This window comes from Prionailurus bengalensis, chromosome A3 (genome assembly GCF_016509475.1).
Source record: "Prionailurus bengalensis isolate Pbe53 chromosome A3, Fcat_Pben_1.1_paternal_pri, whole genome shotgun sequence".
NCBI lineage: Eukaryota > Metazoa > Chordata > Mammalia > Carnivora > Felidae > Prionailurus > Prionailurus bengalensis.
The window spans coordinates 48,553-67,741 of record NC_057354.1 but is presented as its reverse complement, the minus strand read 5'-3'; the positions used below and the strand labels follow the sequence as shown (position 1 = coordinate 67,741).

Genomic DNA, 19,189 nt, shown 5'->3' with positions numbered 1-19,189 from the left:
ATACGTTCTTAAAATGTATATATAATCACCATAGTCTGTCACCGTGCACAGTCCTCTTCAAATTTCAAAGTGGTTGTCCTATAAGGCAAAGAGATTTTGGTTTATTTCCCTCTGATCTTATATTTTTCTACATGCATTCTGTCTTCTGTAGTTTATCTGTGGCCTCAGATGAACACTTTAGTGTGTGGCTGCATCTGTGAGATTATATGTAATGGAAAATGATTGTCTTCAGATCTAGATCTCTGAAGGTACACATTCTCATAATTATCTTTTCTTTCTTTGTGTGGCAGGGCCTGAATTTTAATAGAAAAATGAGGGACCATGTCTTATTGTTTAAAATAGTGATTCCCACTCCCTGGGCTGAGTTGTTAACAGTCCTAGTTTAATGAAATTCCATGACCATCTTTTTTGGAGGATCACTGTGTGGAGATATCTTAATTGAAACTGTAAGAAGCGTGAGGGGACACTTCCGAGAGATTTTGAAGATGCTTTATGCACTGAATGTCTTCTTTTTCTCTTGTTCTTAGAAACAAATATTACCCCTGTTTTCACAGATAACACAGCTGAGGCTCTGTGTAGGTCCCACTGAGAACTGGTATTAGGGCTGAGACAGCAGGAACACAGGCAAAGCCTCAGGATATTGTGAGAGAAGTTTGAGGAGATGCAAAGCTGTAGTCATGGTGATGACAGGGGTCCAGCGGGGATGGCTTCTGGCCAACCCTGAATTGTAGGTTGACCCATGCTGAAGGCCAATGCAGGCACTCAGCTGATCTAGATCTTGTCTCCACTTTTAGTCTCATGGAGGGATATGAACTTGGGCATACAAAAATTTTCATAAGGCCAAGTTAAATTCCCCATATCTCTTGGGAATTTTTCCCCCACAAATATCCATAACCTTCAGGAAAATCCAGGGAGACAACAATCTTTTTAGATGATTACCTGCGTGCACTTTGGCAACACACTGACATTTTGGAGATGAACACTGCATTGTGCACTGAGAGTGATTCCACATAGCAGCTCTATGTCGACCTCACACTCCCTGCTCAGGTTGTGGCCAGGAATGACCTCCAACTGCATCTCACTGACCCAAACACCCTCCCCTCTGCACCTTCTCAAACTCTTACTGTCCTCAACTTCCCTTCTATTCCTATATGATTCAAGGTTTCCCCGTTTTTGCACTGGATCCTTCAGTGGTGCTTCCATTATGGTGCTCACAAGGTTTGCATCATTTAATGCATGTCCCTCTTTCACACAGGACACCTGATGCTCTAAAAGTTAGGGGTGCGGCTCATTCTTTACAGAACCCAAAACATTGTGTCTCCAAAATAAGCACCAGTACTGCTGATATGCCTGCTTTTGTATAAAAAATCCTCTTTCATTTTGACAAGAAAAACATATAGCTCACTGTATTACAGGGAAATGACACTGCCTATTGTATGTATGTCCTGAGAAACTTGAGATATGCTACAGTGTCCTCAGGCAGATTATAGTTGGATTTCCAAGACTCACAACCATCTCTACATCATTGCCACAAAGTCCATCGTGAAGATGAATATACTTTACCAGCCACTCATCCAATTCAGGTCATCTTAACAAATAGAATAGGTGGAGGAGCTGGTGGAGGAGGGGAATGTGGCCTACAACCCATGACTGGTGGTGAAGGGTGGTGCTGGGGTGTAGCCTGCAAGGCGATCCTGGGAAAGGACCAGGCCCTCTTGCATACAAAATAGCCTGCGGAAAAGAAATGAGAGGTATGTTTATAGGACAGAACAGAGCACCAACACCAGCAAAAAGCGGAAACCCAAAGCAGCAGTGCTCATATCCTACTAGCTTCCCCACCACCAGGTTCCAAGAGGGCAGCATCAGCGCCAAAATCTCTACCCATACTTTGGGTTCCACTTACAGCTTTGGGGTGGGGAATGGATGTGATTGGGATAAACTAGTGTCCCCACGTGTCTGGAAACGTAGAAACAGCAAGGGCCCTTTTCCTAGAAGATTTATAGGCTGAATACTAAATTAACACAGTAGCATATCCCAGATAGGAAAGCAACTATGTCCAGGATCACACTCCACCCTCCACCCCAGAGGCTGTTTATTGTGTCTGTGGAGAACTACAGAATGAGAAGGAATGACAATCCCAGTCTCCACACATGGAATCATAGCCATCGTGGCTCAAAGCTCTGACTCTAAGCCCCTGCTTGTGCCCAATCTACTTCTGTCCTGACAATGGGGTCTCCTCCTCTCTGGAAGTGCTATCCATGGGCACAGAGACCCATGGGGAGATGGGGATCCTGAGGTCATGCAGAGGACCTGGGAAAGCATGCTCTTAGAGAAACAGGTAGCCTATACATGTTAGTTGGGTTCAGCTAATTTATTTTAATTCAGAGGTACTTCTCAGCTTAAGTACAGTATATTTTGCAGGGTAACTATGTCCTCTGGAAAAGTGAGCTGAAATTCTAAAAGACAAAATTAACACAAATGCACTTTGATTTCTGGTGTAAGTTTCCATGTTTTAGCTGTACCTGTGACACAGGACACAAGAGAACATGCTTATGTGAACACAAGTGAAGGACACGGTGGGGACTTGCCATACAGGTAATTTTTTTTCTCTTCACAACTTAAGTTTCAGTGCATGTTTTCTATGACAAGTATGCCACCTCTTATAGGTCAGAGTATTTATTCCCAGAGCACACTTGAAGGGATTCTGGACAGCATGTTTACCAAAATGCTGATGGGTATAAAATTTATTTTGTCTAAGACCATTCTAAATGACACATACAAAAATATAAGTTGGAGTGAAAGCAGTTTGCATTTTCAAATTGTAAGGATACCCACAGATTTTTCTGAACATGTTAAAACCCTCGAGAGGAAGAAAGAGCAAGAGCAATGATTCCACATTGAGGAGATCCAGAAAGAATGAGGCAAGGTAGGAGACTTCCAAGTGGAGTGTGGTGTCATCCTCCTTGATTTATTCCAGGAACATATTGGAAAATCCCTATGGTCCTCACCCTTAAGCACGCTTAGCTTCTAAAGTTACCACAAAGAGATGCCAGGTAGAAAACAGGGAAGCCTGTAGACTCAGGGGTAAAGGTTTTGCATTTGGAAAAAAAAACAGCAGACATACCATACAACACACAAACCAGAGACAATGGCAGGAGAGTGTGCTGTACAGAAAGATGTGACTGTCCGTAAAGACTTAGAACTGAAAATGGCCACAGTATTTACCTTGTGCTTCTTGGCAGAGCCAGTGTTGATGTGACACCTGCTTCTGGACCTACAAAAAGCCCTAGAAGGGATGGAGGTTTATTCTGATTTGAGTAGACTGTTTGGAGATCAAAAACAAAAAACCCTCCCCTCATTCTTCTGACAACTTAAACTCTTTGCCCCAGTCAGATCGCAAATCACATGCAGACGGTGTCCCATATGCCTCAGTTGATCCCCAAGAAGAACGATCCCTTATAACTTGATGAAGAATACATCTGAATCAGGGCTTTTAGCATCGAACAACTATGGATGGCTAGGGGCACAACTAGATGGACATACGTTACATTGTGCCTCATGCCTCACAGACCCCAGCACGTGGACTGTGTACAGGGCATTTCTGCTGAAGCACTATGTCTGCTTTTCTGCATACGGCCCCATTCCTTCTCCACAAGAGACGCCTGTACCAACACATGGAGATGAAATCCTGAGAAACTTGAGGAATGCGGTAATGTCAGCAGATGCATTCCCCTTGCATCACAATGGTCTGTGGTACCGCCTCTGCACCTTGGCCCAAGACCTAACAGCAACAAAGATAAGGTGAGTGTGTTTTACAAGTCAACTCCTAATGCTCAGATAATCTTACCAAGTGTTGCAGGTGGAGGGGTTCGGGGTGGCCCCAGGGCCACCAAGGTTCAGGAGGTGGATGTGCCTAATAGTCCATGGGGGTGGAGCACGTCTAGGGTAGGGCATGCAGAATCTTCCAGTTAACAGAGGAAGTCCCCAGGATCCAGACTGCCCTGCAGAACAGAAGTGACAGCTACATTCATATGCCAGACAAAAGAACCAATACCAAAAGCAGCCGTAACCCACAGAAGAATGTGTCAGCACCTGCCACCTTCTCTGCCACCAGGATCCAAGAGAGTAGCATCAGTACCTGAAAACTCTGTCCCTGCCACTGGATACCACCTACAGCTTGGGGTAGTAGATGCAAGAGGTTAACCTACTGTCACCACACATCACTGCCCATGTCTGCAGAAGTAAAATGGCAAGGGGCCTGTCCTAGAGGGTTAACAGAAGTGATTACAGACTAATGAAGTAGCATTCTCCAGACAGGCAGCCATCGATGTCCAGGTTCATCCTGCATCCCTCCTCTATGGTGACTCCAGATGCTCTGCTTTTGGTATATTAAGAACACACACACACAAAATGAGTGGGAATAAATGGCTTATATTCTGCTCATGGAATCATAGCCACTCCTGGCAAAAAGTTCTGCAGCTGGACCCTCACTTTGCCTCCTCTGCTCCTCTCCCTGAGAAAGGAGCCTTCCTTCTTGAAGTGCTGTCAAAGGCCTCTGAGACCTCTGGGGAGTGGAGGATGCCTGGAATCTTGCAGGGGAATGAGAGTCTTCTGTGAGGAACAAGTTACTTGTAGTTTAGGTCTACAAAGCTCAGATGTGTTCATCTTAATGCATAGGGAATTCTGACTGTAAGCATACTACAGGACACAGAGTAATTATGTGCAACAGAAAAAAAAAGAGGTACAAATTCACATAATAGATTTGATGCAAGTGTTTTGGTATAAAACTCCTGGTATGTGTCATGAGACTGTATCAGCTCTAACAGTGACTGGGGACACAACCAGAAACTGCTCATATAAACACAATTGAAGGACACGGTGTTCAAAGATATAGCTGGAAGGATTCCAGACAAGTCATTTACCAACAAAGACGGGAAGGTGATGAGTGATGACATTGACTTTATCTAAGACCACTCTAAATGGCACAGGGCACAAAATGTAAAGTTGGAGTCACGATGTCATTTTTAACAGGTTCATCTCCTAGCCAGAATCAAGAAAGGAAGACACAGCAGCCACACTGTCCCCACAGAGGTGAGGTCTGGAAGGGGTCACCCAGCCCAGGAGACTTTTGTTTGGAGTGTCGGGTCATCCTCTCGTTATTTCCTGAAACTCACGGAAAAACCTTAAGGTACTCCGTCTCTAAGCACTTTTGGCTTCTACACTTACCACAGAAAGCTGACAGACTAAAAATTGAGAAGCCTGTGGGCTCCTGGGTTATGGGTGTGCGTTTGGAAAACAAAGAACAAACAGACATATCACACAACATGCAAAATGAGACAAGGCTGGGAGAGCGTGCTGTACATAAGATGAGGGTTTCCCCAAAGAGTTACAACTGAGAACGGCCCCAGCATTTACCTTGTCCTTATCTGCATTCTTGGTAAAGTCAGAGCCGCTGTAACTCACAGAGGTTTCAGCATCTACTAAAGACCCTAGAAGGGACAGAGGTTTATTCTGCTTTCAGAGGACTGGGTGGAGTGAAAACAATTCCTCATCTCATTCCTCAAATATCTTAAACTTTTCCCTACACTCAGGTCCCTGACCAGAGGCAGAGGGTATCCCACATGCCTCAGGTGACCCCCGAGGATAAGGGGGAGAACCATCCCCTCACAGTGCCCTAGTTCATGTTGTTTCATAATTAAATAACTGTGGACAGGTCAGGCACAACTAGCAATTTAGAATTCATCAGTAAAACAGAGGTTTCTCAGTATACGTCATGGGAAATCACGATTTCATTACAGATCAAGAATAAACATGAGGATGCTTGGATTCAGCATCCGACTCTTGATTTTGGCTCAGGTCACGATCTCAGAGCTTGTGAATTCAACCCCAGCGTTGGATTCCTCACTGACAGTGTGGAGCCTGCTTGGCATTCTGTCTCTGCCTCTCTCAAAAGAAATAAACTTTAAAAAAAAAGAATAAAATTGAGAATACTGGTTTGGTGTATATCCTCAATGAATCCTCAAGAAGGGTGCATTTCTTCAGACTTCAGGCAAATTGTTCAATCTCTCAGCTTATCTACAAGCTGCCTTCAACATGAGAGCAGTTATTATATAACAAAAGACTAATTTTACACTATTGAGAAAAGGAAAACTATGAGAATTTAGCAGTGAAGCTGCAGAGTTGCACTGATAACATCAGAGGACTAAGCTAAGCTCTATGGAACTTGAATTGAGGGATGTAGGGCTACAGTTCCCAAAGACAAACAAAAATAAAGAATGTTTAAAATAGTGAACAAATGACCTTGTCCTCAAATAAACTAAAGTCTTCACATTGAGTCTGGGTGGGAAGAAGGATGAGGCCCATGTCCTGTCATCCTTTCCAGGCTCTTCAGACAGGGGGATGCTAGAGGAGGTGGGAGGGTCACAGTCAGAGGAGGGGCATGAGCTCCACCAGTCACAGGGACAAGTGCCTCACTGCCTGTGGCACCAGAGGAGAACACCCTTCTGTCACCCCTTCAGGCCACCTGCTGTCCTTAGTGCTTGTGATTCTTTCCAGACCACACGATGATCATCCACAGGAAACAGGCTGCACAGCAGAAATTAGACTGCGGCACATCACAACGTGCTCCTTACCTCTCCTTGGAGGATTCTGCGTCTCTGGTCTTGCAGCCATTGGTTTCTGCCTCGTGTATCCCTCAGGCAGCCTCTTTGCTTCCATCCCTTCCAGTCCTGGATACAGAAAAATAATGGACTTCTTTTTTTTATTTAAAAAAAATTTTTTTTCAACGTTTTATTTTATTTTTGGGACAGAGAGAGACAGAGCATGAACGGGGGAGGGGCAGAGAGAGAGGGAGACACAGAATCGGAAACAGGCTCCAGGCTCCGAGCCATCAGCCCAGAGCCTGACGCGGGGCTCGAACTCACAGACCGCGAGGTCGTGACCTGGCTGAAGTCGGACGCTTAACCGACTGCGCCACCCAGGCGCCCCCATGGACTTCTATAAGAGTTGCAACACCATGTCGTCTACTAGACAACAGTGCGGGCGTCATCCCTGGAAACACCCATAAAAACACAAGTCAAATGACCACACCTGTATTTCAAGTAAGCGACCTCCCTGCCCTGCTCCACCATCTCCCTGTCCCAGATTTGAGTCTTGAACTGGGGGAGAAAAGACACATCCACCTTCAGTCGTGCCAGACTGTGCACCAAAGAAAGAGGAGGAAACAAAAAAACACTTACCTAGTTGTCCTGAGCATTCTTCTTATGAACTGCGATCTGAAAAAGCCAACAATGAAAAGCCTGTGTTTAGGGATTCCAAGGGTCACTAAACTCACCCGCATGAGGTGCTAAGGGTTCAGTATGTCAGGAAGAACTCAGGTTACCTGGTGTCTAAAGGTGAGCTCTGCCTGCTGTAGCCGTTCCCGTGTTTGTTCAATTTGTTGCCTATGAGTTATAATTGCTTTTGTCAGGTAAGGCCCAATATTGGGTATGATTTTAAATAATCTGCCCACATTCCCATCAACCTGATATCTGTCCCCTGACACTATTCTTACACATGAAACACTTTTCACATGATTATAAATGTACAGTAGGATCAAAGCTATTGTTACATCCTTTCCTTACTCATTATTCCATGCCCATAGGGTTCAGAGTTCATAGAATTCCTTCCCATTTTCAATCTTTCCCTAACTCATCATGTGACAAGTGTCTTTTATCATAAAGCTCTATTCTTCTTTAACTTATATCCTCACCATGTCTCCCAGTGTTGCAAAGATGAGGACCATGAAATGGCACTACCGTGTTGATGGGTATGATTCATCATACGACACACTACTCTCCTATAGATTATGACAATTGACACCACCCCCGAGGAATGTTGGCATGGACAAAGTTTCCACACAGTCTGGCCATTACTTGAGATCCACAAATGTTTAGAAAATTAATTGTTTTGTTCTTTCTAAAACTTACCTTTTTTATCTGTTAATACTCTATGCATATGTTGACTTTAAACATTGCAAAAAGATTAAAAACAAAAAAACGAACAGAGGTTTCATGAGCTGCTGGTAATTAGTAGCTGAACTCACTTGTACTTATTTTTTCTGTAGCTATTTTCTTTTTTTTAATGTTTATTTATTTTTGAGACAGAGTGAGCACACGCATGAGCAGGGGAGGGACAGAGAGAGAGAGGTAACAGAATCTGAAGCAGGCTCCAGGCTCTGACCTGTCAGCACAGAGCCTGATGCGGGGTTCAAACTCATGGACTGTGAAATTATGACCTGAGCTGAAGTTGGGACGCTTAAATGACTGAGCCACCCAGGCACCCCTTCTGTGGCTATTTTCAAATCTTACTTGCAGCTGCCAGCTGATTCTTCTTTGCCGCCAGTTCACAGTGTCATTTTCAGCTTCCTAAGATGGGAAAGATATATATACACAGTCAGGACCAAGGTTCAGAAGTTCCCCCTTTTTACCTCGCAGCACTCTTGAAGGCCTATGCAAATATCCCTTCCCCCACCTCTCCCATAAATGCACAGACTGACAACACAATCAGAGAAATGAAGTGAACACCCCATTTAAGTTAAAGAAAATTCAACTTCTGTCTGCTGCCACGTCTCTGCTATCGGAACTGTCTTTCTAGTTCTGTTTCCTCTCCTTTATCATAAAGTCATCAAATTACATTGCACTTTGTGCCTTCCCAGAATTGGTCTTTTGTTTGAGATGGTGAAGACTCATTTCATCAGTGAGTGAAAAACCATGTCTGTCCAACTGTACCCATTAGGATGAAGCAGGGGATCATCACTAGTCTTACACCTGCATGGAGAGCCCTGATTCTCAGTCCAAAAGTTGTACCATGACACAGGCAATCACCCTGAAAGACGACCTTCCAGGATATGGCTTCCCTAACATTGCAGCTCACTCCCAGACATTGCTAGAGTTCAGGACTGCAACCCCTGCCTCCACCTTGACCTATCCTGGTGGAAGAAAAGGCCAATCTTAGAGCAACAACATCTCCTAAAGTACAACCTGATATGAACTGTCACACAGTCTGGGTTTACTTCCAGGAAACAGATTTCAGATGGAAAACTCTCAACTTCATGGAGCCAAATCTACTTTAACAAGACTGATTCCATTGATAGTGAAGGAAGCAAAAGACAATGCTTGGCAAGGCTGGGTGGCTGTGTTGCCTTCAGACTATTTTCTTTGTGGTGTTGAGATTGTTTCAACTTGACACTTGATGTACTCAAGAATCACATGCAAAATTGAAAATCTCTTCGAAAATGACACAAAAGCACTAGACAGAGAAAGTCACATGATTTCCTTCTGGCATCTCAGGCAGTCCCTCAGCAAATGCTTTCTGGAGTGGTTGTAATGTAGTGGCTCTGTTGTAAGGGGTTGAAGATAGAGAGGTGGTCAGGGTGCTATACTCACTCACAGAAAGAGCTTATGAATTAACAAAAACAAGATGCCAGTGAGACAGAGCAGGCCCTAACCCCAGCTGTAGGAAGGACTAACATAAAGGTGAGTGTCCAGGGAAGAGAAGGAAGACTTCAGTTTCCAACATGAGTGAGGGACTCTAAAGTGCCTGATCTCCTCCTGAGAACAAAAGGAAATACTGTACAAAGGAGGAAGCATGTGACTGAATGCACCAAATACCTAACCCTACAAAGACACACAAGACCAAGATGGAGAAGAAGGAAGCCCAGGACAAAGCCAGCCTGGCAGTTGGACCCAAACTCCCTAGGACTCATCATTGATGTGGGGGGCATACATTTGAATGGCAAAGAAGTTGAACAACTTTATGGGCACAGACTTAGAAGTAAATAAGTGTAGTTCAGGGGGCGGTCAGCAAACATGAGCCCTAGTGAAGCTGTGGGCTTTGGTCAAGACTCAGAAGAGTTACACTTAAAAAATCAGGGGACAGGAAACAACTTGACTTTCTGAGGGATTGGGCCTGCAGTGAACAATCTCACTGGCAGAATGGATGCAGGAATCCAGTACTGCTGGCACCCCTACCCACTTTCTAAAAAGCAACTTCTATTGTTTCTGCAACAAGATAATTCAATTTTTTTCCCCACACATTTTTGACCCATGTCTGGTCCTGAACAAAAATGACATAATTGCTGGATGACAAAACAGTGTGATGCAATTGAAACCTATAGAACAGTGTAGGTGGATCCAGAGTGGATCCAGGTATCAACGTTATTAATGATGGTACCTTCCCTCTTCTGCCCCAAATACATGACACAATATGTGACAAGCACTTAGGACAGAAAGGAAAATGCAGGTTATGTTACAGAAAGCAAGGTAGGAAGGGAAGGCACAATTCTACTGAATGCATTTGGCAAAAATACTCTGGACCCAGTTCCAAAAGAAATATAATTATTTCTACTGGCTGCCACGTTCTCCCATACAATGCAGTCCTTGTGAGAGTTCTCACATGAACATCTTACTTTTCTAATTTTTTTTAACATTTATTTTTTGATAGCGTGAGTTGGGGAGGGGCAGAGAGAGAGAGAGGGAGATATAGAATCCAAATCAAGCTCCAGGCTTGAACTGTCAGCACAGAGCCCGACGCGGGGCTCGAACTCACGGACCATGAGATCATGACCTGAGCCGAAGTCGGACATTCAACTGACTGAGCCACCCAGGCTCTCCCATCTTACTTTTATGTAGGCACTTTTCTTTGTTCATAGAATTCTTCCAGGTTATGTGCTTTCTCCTTCAGCTGTTTGACTTTTGCTTCTTTTGTGGCTTTCATAGACCTCAATGCATTACACTTGTCTTCCAGGGCCTTTTTATTTTATTGGGGGGGGGGGGGGGAAGGTGTTTTCTTGACAAACGTGCACATGACCTGAGTCTTGATTTTGGTGAGACAGAAAAAGGGCAAGAACCATGAAGGCATGAAGGTATTCTTTCCCTTACCAATGCAAAGTCATTGCCACCATATGAGGATTTCTTGCCAACAGAAAATATACCTCCTAGTTGACAGTTATTGGACCTCAAGGCTCTTAGCTCTACATCCTCAAATTCAACATTTGCATCTTATGGTTAAGACAAATATGAGGAAAGACTTTCACGGAAAACTGATCGCACAACAATTTCAGTGTACCTCACACAGCAAGATCGTGCATTGCAATGAACAAAGACCTTGAGGCATGAATATAACTAGAAGACAAAGATGATGGAAAATAGTTCATGTCTAACAACTCATAAATGGCTTTCTTAGTGGTAAACATATATGTATGTGTGTGTGTGTGTGTGTGTGTGTGTGTATCCCCCCATTCACGTTGAAAATTCACTGTTCAGCATTCAGAGAGAAAGAGACTATGGAGCACCTGGGTGGCTCAGTCAGTTGAGCATCAGACTCTTGATTTTGTGTCAGGTCATGATTGTAAGATCATGCAATCCAGACATGTGTTGGGCTCCACCTTGAGCGTGAATCCTGCTTAAGATTCTCTCTTTCCCTCTGCCCCTCTCCTTCACTCTCATGCCCCCTTCACTAAAATTAAAAAAAAATCATAAAGAATAACTTAAAAATATTTTTTAAAAGGGAAAGGATTATACCCTTTGGCTATCACCCTTTCTCTCTCAACTATATTTGGGTATTTTCTACATATCTTGGAGGGCAGAGTTGAATGATATAATTACCTAGCTGTGAAAATAAAAGATAACTCCTAGTCCTTGAAATAGCAAAATTCATCATGGTGGTTCAAGTAAAATTCCAGCTCATTGCTCAGAAAGAGGTTTGGCTCCCAGAGGCCTCTACTGTGGTAAACAGCAAGCAAATATGCTGTGCTCACTTCACCCAATGAACAAAAAGCCTCCAAAGCCAAATTATAGTAAAACTCAGCAGCCAACTCTTACCACTTCGTGATTCTTCACATTCCTTTCTCTCTCTGAGTTTGCAAGGTAGCAAGTGCACTTTTAAGGGTGTCATTTAAAACTTCATTAAAGTGGGTGCCTGGTGGCTCAGTCAATTAAGCATCCGACTTCAGCTCAGGTCATCATCTCCTGGTTTGTGAGTTTGAGCCCTGTGTCGGACTCTGTGCTGACAGCTCAGAGCCTGAGGCCTGCTTTGGATTCTGTGTCTTCCTCTCTCATGCTCTCTCTCTCTCTCTCTCAAAAATAAATAAACATAAAAAATTAAAAAAAAAGAAAGAAAGAAAACCGTGGTACATCCAGACAATGGAATATTATTTAGGGCTATAAAGAAAGAGGTATCAAGTTATGAAAAGGCATGGAGGAAAACCTAAACATATGTTATTAGGCGGAAGAAGCCAATCTGAAAAGGCTACATACACTATGAGTCCAACTATATGACATTCTAGAAAAGGAATGATGATGGAGATAGTAAAAAGTTCAGTGACTGTCAGGGCTTAGTGCAGAGGGAGGGGGAGGGATGAATAGGTGCAGCACAGAGAATGTTTAGGGAAGTGAAACTTCCTAAGTGGGTATGAGACTATAGTGGTGGATACATGTCATCAAAAATTGTCCAATCCAACAGAATGCACAATCCAAGAATGAACCCAAATGAAAACTATGGTATGTCATACATAGGTTCCTAGTGTCAAAGACATACCCTCTGTGGGATTCCACCCAGGAGTTGTGGGGGGAGGGGGTGGCAGGAGCAGGGGCACGGATGGTGTGGATTTTTGGTAATGGACCTTCTCTAGGCTGCTTTGTTGGTTCCCAAGGACTCTCCTTTGGCCTTTCAGCCCACTGGAACCAGTTAGGATTGCAAGGTTTAAAAAAGGACTGGTCTTCTGTAACACTGCAAGGCCTCATTATTCCTTAGAATGTGAGCAAAAATGGCCCATTAATGGGACATTAAGCTTCAGCATAATCTTTCCCTTAGATCTCTTCTGCAGGAAACAGGGCGCATGGACTGAGGTACCATATGTCCAGGCCTGAATGGCCATAAATCAGGACCCCGATCTAAGTACCTCTTGCAGAATGTGTTTGGACAGTAAGCAGGCTGATGATTGTCTAAACAGGCCTCCTCTGAATAAACCCAGCTTGCTGGAGGAAACACAGGCCATCCCTAACAAAGAGGATGCTGACATTCTTTGTTCCTCCTTACAGTCTTAGGTTCCTCTAGCTGTAAGTGGGAGCATCTCCTTCATTCATTTCCCAGGTTAATGGCTATGATAATTGGACCCAATTGTCTCTGGCGAGTCTACCTTGGGACAGGGAGTTTAAGGAATATTCTCAAGCAGCTTCCAAAACTCTTCTGTTTCAGGAAAGTTCCCTGTCTGGCCAGATATGGACTGCCTGTTTCCCCTTGTTGGTGGGGGAAAACATCTGCATCTGGTCATCTGTCTGAGATGACAGGCTTTAGGACCAGAAAAGCTCTTTCTCTGCCTTCTGGGCTTTGACTTGCCTCCAGCCTTCCTGGAAGCAGGAAGATGGTCTCCCATCCCTGCCTTCCCCTCCCCCTCCTCCTGTTTCTGCACCACCTTGGGTACTGCCTGCATAACTGGTTCCTATACCATCCTAGGTGACTCTGGTACCATTGGCTCCTCCCGATCCCTTCACTGTCAAAGAGCAAAGAGCACCCCCTTGGACTTTAAATGTTCACTTCAGATTCCTCACCAGTGTCCCAGGTACAAATTGACAATGCGGAACAAATTGGTTGACTTTTAAGTGGACACAGGTGGAACATACTGAATAAACTAATTTGTTTCTTGGTTTAATTAAGATAGACATATCTTTGGAGTTGTCAGCATGAAATGTGAAACTTTACCAACATTTGCTAAAGGTCAAATAAGCTCCTGTTATCTCTGTGGCCATTTGTTAGCAAAGGGATGACTTGAAATGATGGTTAATTTCACCTGTCTCAAAGTTTTCATGAGTAATTATTAAGATAGCTATCAAGAGCTTTGGTAACCTGAAACTTTGAAGTTTTGCTAAGTTAAATGATAAATTGGGTTGAATTCATTGGTATCTAAGTATTTTCCAAATGAGATAAAATACTAAAGCAGTGTTTACTGAACGTAGTTTTGTGCTTTCAGCTTCTTATTGCACAGAACCTGAGGATACTTGGGTTTGTTGGTAAATATGCTGTGTGCTTTATTGAAAGATTGTACTAGGGAAAAACCTCTGTTTTAAAATTCAGATCTAGAAAAATTCTGATGTAACAGTTCACAATTGGTCACTACTTAATTTTCACTGGAGACTAAGGTTTCTAAGAGTTAAAATTCTTCTGCTAAATGTAATTAAGTTTGATGGAAATAAGGAAAGCAAATCTGAATTTAAAAAAATGTTTGTATTGGGGCGCCTGGGTGGCTCAGTCGGTTGAGCGTCTGACTTCGGCTCAGGTCACGATCTCACTGTCCGTGAGTTCGAGCCCCGCGTCGGGCTCTGTGCTGACAGCTCAGAGCCCGGAGCCTGCTTCTGATTCTGTGTCTCCCTCTCTCTCTGACCCTCCCCCGTTCATGGTCTGTCTCTCCCTGTCTCAAAAATAAATAAAACGTTAAAAAAATAAAAAATAAAATAAAAAAATTAAAAAAATGTTTGTAAAAGTTTTATGAAGGGAAATCTTTGGAAAGGAATTTTATGTGCTGTTGGGACAAGGTCGAAATAAATGGATTTTAACAAGTACACTGGTATAAGATTGAAATTCTGCTTTTCTCTCTGTTAAAAAAGACAAAGGTTTCTTGGATTATTGGTCGGCTCTTGATGGAAAAAAATGCAAAGTTGTTTTTTTTCTTCTCTTTTGTCTCCCCAGATAACCAAAATTTCTATGTTTTGTCTTTATTAGGTCTTTGGTTACTTCAAAAAAGTTAAAACTTCTCAATATTTAAGGAGCTAAGTTTTACTGACAGCTATATAACCCTACATATTTGCCTTTAAAATCTTATTGTCACCTTGGTTAAATAAATAATTAAGTTTTAAGTTTTATAATGATCCATAATCCTATTTAGACATGTACTTTAAAACTTTCTGAGGGTTGGGGTGCCTGGGTGACTCAGTCGGTTAAGCATCCACCTTCACCTTAGTTCATGATCTCATGGTTTGTGAGTTTGAGCTCTGCGTCAGGCTCTGTGCTGACAGCTCAGAGCCTGGAGCCTGCTTTGGATTCTCTGTCTCCTTCTCTTCCTTCCCCTTCCCCACTTGTGCTCTGTCTCTCTCTCTCAAAAATAAATAAACGTAAAACTCTCTGAGGGTTTTAACAAACTTCCTCAAGATGTGAATTGTAAATAAAGTCTTTTTGACTATAGGCTTTTTTATTTGGTATGTTAAATTACTTGGAAAGAACTCTCAAACAAATAATGATAAACCTTAGGTTGTATTGCTTGGGCAAATGCTGTAAGTGTTCAAATATATATATATATATATATGTATATATATATATATATATATATATATATATATATATATATATGAAATTCCGGAAGTTTTAATATGATTTGATAATAAGGTCATCACTTGATATTCTGATTATTGAAGTGTTCTGTGTCACAGAAGTAACTGAATTTTCTTGTCAAGTGCAATAGAGTCATTTTTAATTTGCAAAATGAGTTTCATCTTCAAGGAGATTCATTAAAAGAACTTTAAAAAAAAACAAATACAGCTTTTTGATATCTTCAAAATCATAAAAGTGAAATGAACAAGAACTTCTAGAACTAAAAGCTACATTCAAACTGAACAAAAGATTAGCAACATGACACTAAATGAACTGAAAAATTATGATTTTTATGACTTGTGTTTGAAACATTATTTGTTCTCTAATGTTTGCTCTTCCAGATTAGGAAGAGCTCAATCAGGCTCCAGGCTGAGCATGGAGTCTCCTTGGGGTTCTCTCTCTCCCCCTCTCTCCCCTCTCCCTCTGCCTCTGCCCCCTTTCCACAACTTGTGATCACTCTCTTTAAAATAAAATTTAAAAATCCCAGTGCAGCTCTTTCTGCCCATGGGTCCTGTCCCTGTGCTATAATAAAATCACATTTTTGCACCAAAGACATCTCAAGAATTCTTTCTTAGCCGTTCGCTCTCTCAAACCCAAACCTTAAAAATTTTTTTCATGTTTCATCAAAAACATGTATGAACTTATGAAAATTAGTAATGGGAAACCTGACAAAATGGACACAGGATGTTTTGTTAGGGGCAGCTCTCCCACTCTACCATGGCAAATTAATTGTAGACACAACAGGAAGAGAAGGACTTGACCTTAGAAAGACTTGACCTTGCTTGTGGATACTAATCCACTACTCCAGCCAGAGGGAAGAAACTCTTTCCTCACTACCACCATCTCTGCAACAGCTCAGACAATGAGAAGCCACCACATTTCAAACCCCCATTTTACTCCAATGGACTTTTAATCAGCCTTCCCTACTTACCCCTTTTCTCCTTAAAAAAGCATTCCCCTCCTTTGTTTCCTGTACTTGCTTACAGTTTTGCCCAGCTTATATGTCCCAGATTACAATTCTCTTTCATTCCTCAATAAAACCATCTTCTTCTGGTAAAATAACTGGTGTTTTCTATTTTTAAGGTTGACAATTCTTGGTGATCAGAAGTGGGATCCAGAGAAGACCACAACTGCTCCAGAGCTGGCTAGCAAACAGGTACAGTACCTATGGACTTTTTGAGCTGCTTTCATGCCTACCCTGGAGTTTTAAGGACAAGTTTTACCCTGGATTTCAAGCTCCACACCTCATGTCTCAGTTCTTCAGGATTTATTTGGGATCTATTTACGATTTTTTTTTTAATCGTCTCGAAGGGTACTCATTTGGCCTTCAGTCTAAATGCACTGTGCTAGCTTTTGGTCTAATTCCTGTTTTGAATGAGACTGCTCCTAATGGAACTGGGCTAGCCCTCAGTATGAGTCCTTTTCACAATCAGACCTTTCCAGTTGGAACTGTGCCAGTCAGAATTGTGAAGGCCTTTGTTCCTATTTCCCTTTGCAACAGGACTCTTCCCATTGGAACTCTGCCGGTTGGAACTGTGTTAGCTTTCAGTCTATGATCTGCTTGGGGCTCGACTGTTCTCTCTGGAACTGTGCTGGCCTTGGGCCTGATTCCTTTTGGAAACAGCTTGTCCCTGAAAATTGTCTAAGGAATGGGATCCCAGACATCAAAATGCTCTGAAGGCATCCTGCCTACTGGGACTCTGGATGGTTTTATGTTTAAAAACGATGGTCCCTCTCTGTATGCACATTTATAAATGAAAAGACTGACTCAACCAGAAATAATTTAGAACTTCAATGGCCATTATGGGGAACTTTCGGTCATCTCAAACTTAATTTTCTCAAAGCTAAATTGAACAACTATGGTTCTAAAATTGACAAAACTGAATGAGATGCCTATTTCAATAGGTATTTTGAAGCTTCCAAATGCTATCAAGAATCAAAAATTACATCTCTCCAAATACAACTTACAAAATAAATGATGCAAGCATAGATTAAAAAGACAAAATGGGGCTTCTGAGTCCTCTTCTTCCCTTCCTCCACCTTCTCTGTCTACAGACAGGAGGCAACCACCTTGTGCTGAGGCCACAGCTCAGGCCCTGCCCCTGGTGCCCATCTTCTTCTGTCTGACATAGTGTGTAAGGCCATTACTAAGGCCTCAGGTTTGTCTTAAGGCTCCTTTCCTGTTGTTGTTTTTATTTGTTTTTATCTCGGTTGTAATGTTCCCAATTGGCAGCTCATAAGACCTCCTCCAGCATCCTTTCCAGGCCAATAGCCAATTTTTGCAGCTTCCTCTGAATATCTGGGGGCAATTGAGACACAAATTTGTCATTTAAAATCATCTCAGCCTCAGGGGTGTCAGGGGAGATAGCCATATATTTAACGAGAGCCTCCCTCAACCTCTCTAGGAAGGCCATCGGGCTCCCATTTTGTGTTTGTAAAATAGTGGCTAATTTAACAATTTAAGGGCTTAACCTTAGACCTCCTTAACGTCTCTAAAGCACAAGCTTGGAAGTGGTGGCAATACCATTTCTTAATGGGAGGGTCATAGTCCCAATTAGGATCTTGGGATGTAATTACCTGAGCCCCAGTAGGAAATTGGAAGTTCCCTATAGGGCCTCCAACCCCATGATAATTAATGAATTGTCTTTATCTTTTTCTTTCAGAATTTATGGATCAAAATCATCCCATCTTTTCAGAATGCATCCCACAGGAGTATTGGCCTTGGTTGGGGAATTACCCATCTACAGGAAAAGGAAGAAGAGGCATCCCTTATCTTAATTTTCCATAGCTGGCCAGGAGAAGCCTCATGTCCTGACCCTGATAGTTGGACAGGAGAAGAAGCCTCATTTCCTGGCCCTGCATTTTGTCTGGCTATTCGACTGGCAGCCAAAAGCTTTGTCAGTCTCATGAGATGCTGGGAGCAGTCACTCTTATCCAGGCTTGACCCTACCTCCGAGAATTGACCTTCTCTTCCCTGATTTCTCTTATCCCTCCGTTTTCCCCCTGCAGGACTTTGGGGGTATTGACTACGACCAAGCAAGACTTCCCTGGTTGTAGAAGGATGCACTAATTTTATTTTGGCCCAACAGTAATTGTCCTTACAAATATATTTTAAAAGGCTTGCGAAAACTATTTTTTGTAAGGATAAAATTGGCTGCCAAGAGGGCTAAGAAGGACAAAGTAGAAGTCTATTTCCTTGCCTTTTCAGCAATGCCCACAGAAATATGTTCCAGCCATTTAGAGTATCTAGGTTGTTACAAATTGGCAGACACTGGGCTAAGTATAGCAAAATGGCTCCTGTGTATTCTAGTACAAGCCCTTTATATATTATAGTGATCTATCCCTTAAATGGCACAGGCATCCATTCCTGTTCTAAACAGAAAGAACCCAAATGTGGAGCATTTGGAGTCTGGCAGCGAGGACACTGTCACCACCTCCCCAGCCTTTGGATCAAAGGAGGGGAAATTTCAACCAAGGCTTGAATAAAACAAATCAAAAGGGCATGCTGTCCCACCCTTTTGGTTAAAATCACATTTTCCCCCATATTTTTGGGCAGACAAAAGTGGGGGGGGGACTTTGTTTACCTTTTTTCTTTTTCTTTTTATCAAAATCATACCGACAATCCAAAAAACCTTTGCTTTTTTAACAGAGACTAAGGTAGAATTTTAATCTTATACCACTGTACTTTTAAAATCCATTTACTTGGACCTTAGTCCATCCTGAGCACATATAAAATTTATTTCCAAAGATTTCCCTTCGCAAACCTTCTACAACTTTCTTTTGCTTT

At 42.5% G+C, this 19,189-nt stretch overlaps 2 long non-coding RNA genes across 2 annotated transcripts; one reads left to right on the top strand and one right to left on the bottom strand.

The window, feature by feature from the left end:
- Positions 1 to 1,074: 1,074 nt before the first annotated feature.
- On the bottom strand, positions 1,075 to 10,795 carry LOC122467125. The gene is made up of 5 exons (XR_006292836.1): positions 10,661 to 10,795; positions 8,349 to 8,405; positions 7,239 to 7,442; positions 6,633 to 6,728; positions 1,075 to 4,001 (listed from the first exon to the last, which is right to left on the bottom strand). It is a non-coding gene; the product is annotated as an uncharacterized LOC122467125 (long non-coding RNA).
- Positions 10,796 to 15,996: 5,201 nt separating this feature from the next.
- LOC122467126 lies at positions 15,997 to 18,903 on the top strand. The gene is made up of 2 exons (XR_006292837.1): positions 15,997 to 16,558; positions 18,066 to 18,903. It is a non-coding gene; the product is annotated as an uncharacterized LOC122467126 (long non-coding RNA).
- The last annotated feature ends 286 nt before the right edge of the window (positions 18,904 to 19,189 follow it).